This window comes from Vombatus ursinus, unplaced genomic scaffold (assembly GCF_900497805.2).
Source record: "Vombatus ursinus unplaced genomic scaffold, bare-nosed wombat genome assembly UNPS02009573.1, whole genome shotgun sequence".
Taxonomy (NCBI): Eukaryota; Metazoa; Chordata; class Mammalia; order Diprotodontia; family Vombatidae; genus Vombatus; species Vombatus ursinus.
Window position 1 is genome coordinate 21,185,919 of NW_020949351.1, and position 5,869 is coordinate 21,191,787.

Below are 5,869 nucleotides of genomic sequence, written 5' to 3' on the forward strand. Positions count from 1 at the left end.
AATATTTCTCCCAATAATTAATAAAAACAAAAATAACTCTGAGGTTTCACCTCACACCCAGTAAAGTAGCTAAGATGATAAATGATGGAATATTCTATGTTGGAGGGATTGTGGAAAGACAAGCACCCTAATATGTTATTTGATTTTGTAAAGGTAATAAAATATTCATACCCTACTATTAGCAACATGGCAATAAGGTCAAAGATCTTATTAATAAATTCTTTTTTTCCAGTTTAATAACTTTATCTTGTCAAGTATATGTATATGTATTCAATATACACACTTGAAAGTTTGAAGTGTGTGCTTATGTCACTCCGAGGAGTGCTCTCTGGGCCTAGTGACAATATGCCACTATAGTGGTGACAGATGACCTTCATTTCGGGCTGGAAACAGACCTTCAGCCTTAGGACCATCAAGTGGAGTTTCCTCCTTCAATTGCTGAACCTCAGGATCCCAGCTTTCCAAGCACAGTTTCTTCCATTTCTCCCTCTGAGCAAAGTAATCAGGGCACCTTGCCTTCTTAGAGGGGTGCCAGTAGTCTAAGTACCACTCAGGAACCTTGTAACACTCATATCTTTCAAAGGAAGTGCTGGTAAGTGCTGAGGATGCTGGTAAGCCCAAAATTCTTCCTCACCTTTCATAAACAGTTTGGTGCCTTTACTGTATCTTTTTCCTTTTCGTGTTCTTCAAACCAAGCTCTCAGCAAACTGATATGCATTCCTATGAATTATCCAGGCCTTGAGGCAGCAAAGCACTGGCTAGCAGAGCCACAGCAACTTCTGCTGGTGAGTCAGAAAGGGGCCCAGGACACACACCATCTCGCCCCACTTCACCTTCAGCCCAGCCAGTGGCCTCAGGGGTTTCCTTATCAATAAATTTCACATGTGATGTTTTGTGTGGAATGAGGACAGTGTGAAAGCCAAAACAAAAACATCATCTTGGAATGTCACCATAGAGTTTAGGAGTCATTGTTATGTTTCTTATACACACAAAAACATATATGTGTATATATATATATATATATATACACACACACACACACACACACACACACACACATATATATACATATATATACACATACATATATAAAACAAAATCTTAATATCCTAATATGAAAGACTAATTAGCAAAAACATATTAGTTTATATTTGTATGTTAACTATTATCTTTTACTTATTTTCACAAGTACCTTGCTTCCATTATAGGCATTAGTATTTGTCATGGTATAGAAAATAATTTTATATCTATTTAAGAACAACATTAACATAGTTTTATAGACCCAGAACAGACTTTAAAGATCATCTAATACAACCTCTTTCTTATATTCTATGTAAATATATTTAAACCTTTACCTATTATGGAAAGTCCATGTCAAAAGTTTAAAGAGTAATATGAAGGACATAAATTGTCACTAAACATTTTAATATCTAATAGGAATGTAAGAAAACTTAGAACAAGTTAAGTACGGTTAGAAGAAAATCTGTCTAGAAAAGAACAGTGTTACTATGATAATGGAGACCAGAAATTCATCTCTTTCTTTTTTTTTTATTTTCTTCGTTTCTTCCCTTTTCTTCCTTGCATTTGGATGGACAATGCACAGAAGCTGTCCATCTATGTGTAGATCTGGGACAGATAGTACGGATGGACAAAGAGTTGGACCCGGAGTTCAACAGTAAAAGGACAGTAGGCTGGTTTGCCAAACTCCTTTGCTGATTCTAAGCTTCCTATAAAAGTGACAGCCCATCTTTTTAACGCCAAAAATTACCCATATTGCCATAAGGTTACAAGAGTTGGGATAAAGATATCTCTGAAGAATTAAAAATTAATATCCTATAGGATACAATGGAGACATGTCTGGAGGATCTGAGAAGACTACAACATATACTCAATGAGGAACTTTGAAGACAAGTTAGATTAAAATACATTATTAAGGAATTGTATTTAGGAAGAAAAGATACGTTGGTCACATGCTCAGAGTAATAAGTGACATGTGAAGAGCCAGCAATAGCCATTTATAAACTCATAATGCTGAAAGAAAGCAAGAAAGACCTCCAGAATATTGGGGCAAATTTGGGGAAGGACATAAGACAAAAGTTACACAGGAAGTGCACGGAGGTATCACTTGGGATCTACATCTTGGGAAGGAACTTCCAAAGGGATGAAATCAGATACATTTGAGTCTTTGAATCTTTTTTTACCATTATCAAATATAGGAAAGCAAAAGGGATGATGGAAAATGTTTCCCAACTTATCAGAAAGTTTAGAAACATTAAAAAAAAGATCTGCCTCCGTCTCGCTAACAGAGAAAAGATTTAGGGTTGATTAGAATTCATCAGAAGATTTTGATACTCCTCTGTACCTAAACATGTAGACAAGCCGGCAGAAACCCAAACAATCAAGAAAGGGTTTGGGATGAATTGTATTTCAACACATTTGTGGGAAAAACTAGGATTAGATTGAGCAAGTATTTATAATATTTGAAGTTATTGACAAAGACATTTTACTCCATTGGAAAGGGCTGAAACAGTTCTCTATCCCAGGGCTTCTTAAACTTTTTCCACTTACAACCCCTTTTTTGAGTTTCAGCGGTATTCCTTTGGCATTGCGTCACCTACGGGTATGCACAGTGCAGAATGCCCATGCTTTGGTTCAGAACCAAGGCCGCAGTGGAGTTGCGTGGATGCAACACCAGCAAGTGCTGCCAAATATACTTTGGATTCATCACGCGTTTGATTTTTAATTAATTTTTGGTCATTATGCGTTCAGAAAAGTTACGCTGTTGCCAAAATTTTTGAGACCCCCTGTGGGGTTGCAACTTACAATTTAAGAAGCGCTGTTCTATCCCATCACCTACTATATGTAAAATCAGGCAATATCAACTGGAATGGGTAGAAAATTATAAAAAAAAATTGAGACCAGAAATACAAGAGGACCATTGTAGAACAGCATTTGGACAAAACTCTGCCTACCTAAAAAACTCCCATTTGTAAACTGTACAATACAAATGTTTATAATGTTAATAATGAATCATCAATACTTCAGGGTGTTCTATTCCATTTAAGAACACAGGAAACAAGTAATACAATAGAAACAATTGCTATTAAAATGGTTAGAATAAAAAGGAAAAAAAAAACCTGATATTTAAGCAGGCAAGTTTTCAGTACATTGGAATGCTTCCTTCTTTGTGTTGCATAAATGAGATGAATATTGGAGTCTATCTACAGTATACATATATGTAAATGTACATAGATATACATACAGATATGCCAAAAGCAGCCTCCACCAGTGTAGAATGCAACTGCTCTGAGCAAGTCCTCACATCCCATGCAAGCCAGTGTATATTCCACTGCAAGCCCTCCATAGAGGAACTATAAGCCAGCTATAATGCTGCACCTAGCATTGACAAGATTATTAATCCATTTAAAGATAGAAGAATAGATCTGAGAAGCTTCAATACCTCAAAGAGCTATTAGTTCATCACTAATGTCAGTCACAATCCTCTTACAACCCCACAGATAGCTCTTAAAGAGCTGCACCAACTGAAATGGCCATTGTCTGGTGGGTAGTCTTGTAATTCTCCAAACTTTGTAAAACATACAGTCTTTTGCTGGGGACCATATTTAATTTTTTTTTAATTGTTAAGATGTTCCTGAACTTTCTCTCAGTTGACATAGCTTTCAAGAACTGAGGGTTACCTCTATTCCACAATGATGCATCAGAGTAGGGAACTTTAGGATAGGCCCTATGACAGAGTTAACCTGACATAATAGATAGGGTGCTGGGTTTGGAGTGAGAAAGGCCACAGTTAAAATCCTCCTATACTTATTTGCTATATGAGTCTAGGCAAGTCACTTAACCTCTATGAATCCCAGGTACAGGGGTGTGTTTTTAAATGTTTGACAACTAACTCTCTGGGAAAAAAAATCAATACAGGACACACACTTTTAAGTTTTGTTATTTAGTCTTTTCAGTCACGTCTTTGTGACCCCATTTGGGGTCGCCATTTCCTTCTCCAGCTCATTTTACAGACAAGGAAACTGAGGCAAATAAGGCTAAGTAATTGGCTTAGAGTCACACAGCTAGTAAGTGTCTCAGGTCAACTTTGAACTCAGATCCTCCTGACTCTAGGCCTGACACTATCCACTGCTCCATCTAGCTGTCCACTTTTAAGTTTACTCTTCATTATTAAGTTTCTTTATTACTTTCCTAAGTCTACTCTAGACAATCAACAAAACAACAAATAAAGCCTTAACTTGTAGTATCTGCTCATTTCCAAGGCATAAATAAATGTTCACACTTAAAAGTTAACAAAGAGTTCTCTCCAGTCAATTTGAGCTGGCTCCAGTATACCCCTACCTAGGCAATCCCTGGAACCTCTATATTAAGTCATAAACAGGTGGGTTCTCCTCTGAAGGAAGGAGTTCTCACACTAGGAATTCCTCATGATGACAAATCACAGCTTCTTTGTTTACTTCCGAATGGGCTATATATCACCACCACCTAGAAGCCAGTGCAAGGGGACAATCTAATAATCTGATATGTATACAATCACACACACACAAAACCCTTTCCACCACGCTCACACATATACACATTTATATATATAGTTTCCTACTCATAAATGGGTTATATCTTTGAAATTAATTAGTAAACCAAACTGTTTTATCTCTCTATGATCATATAATAATATAAACATTCTAAATTGGAATTAGATAATAATTAATAATAATAGCTAACATTAATATATTGTATTTTAATGATTGCAACATACTTTACATATATTCTCTTATTTGATCCTAGGCCACAAAATCCTACTTACCCATAAGCTCATCAAAGTACTATAGTATAATATAGAAGAGATACATCATTTTTTAGGGGAACAAGTACTGGATTTAGAGAAGTGAGACGTGGGTTTGAATTCTTGCTCTGATGTGAATTACCTATGTAACTCATCAATAAGTCATTTAACCTTTTAGAGCCTGGGAATTTTTTGTTTCTGTTTTTTTTTATGGGGATAACTATGTTCCCATTGTTTATCTAGGGCTTTTGAAGGGAAATCACCTTGCAAAAAGTAACATGTAAATGCTAGTTATTTAATTTGTAATGAAAATAGAAGAAAGTAAAACCATGAAACAAAAAAATTAAATAAAGTAAATAAATGTATTGAAAAGAGCATTGAACTGGAAGTTAAAATGCCCAGGGCCAGCTAGGTGGCACAGTGGATAGAGCACTGGCCTTGAACTCAGGAGGACCTGAGTTCAAATCACTGGACACTTGATACTTACTAGCTGTGTGACCTTGGGCAAGTCACTTAACCCCAATTGCCTTAAAAAAAATACCTAGATTCTTGCCCTATCTTTGCCACTTAGATATATGATAATAAACAATTGTTTACAATTCTTAGAACTCAGTTTCCTGACTTGTAAAATGATAAGATAATCTCTAAGAGAGTTAATGGATGAGAAGGATTAGAAAAGTTGCAAGTAATAATAAATGGCATTATTATAGAAAATAGAAATTTTATTTTGAAAATTTATTATTTAAAATTTGCCAAAAGGTTTGTATTCATAATCTGATTTGAAAATATCCCTATGAAGTAGTTACTACAGGTGTCATTGTCCCCATTTGGCAAATGGAGATGCTGGGGCTCAGAGAGCTTGTATTACTTACTTGTCCAGTAAGTGTTCAAGGTGTAATTTGAAGCCAGGGTTTCCTGAAACAAGAGCCCAGACTGTCATCTACTTAGCCAACCCACCTCTACAGAGTACAATTAGATTGTACAGTAGACTGTAGAAATGTAAGAGATTATCTAAGGTGAAATTAATTGATTGGTGGAAAACAGAATAAAGGGAGAGAAGATGCTGTA

The 5,869-nt window shown here is 35.9% G+C and overlaps 1 pseudogene; it reads right to left on the bottom strand.

Annotated features, from left to right (window-relative positions):
• Positions 1–309: 309 nt before the first annotated feature.
• LOC114036011 lies at positions 310–818 on the bottom strand (annotated as a pseudogene).
• Positions 819–5,869: the final 5,051 nt, after the last annotated feature.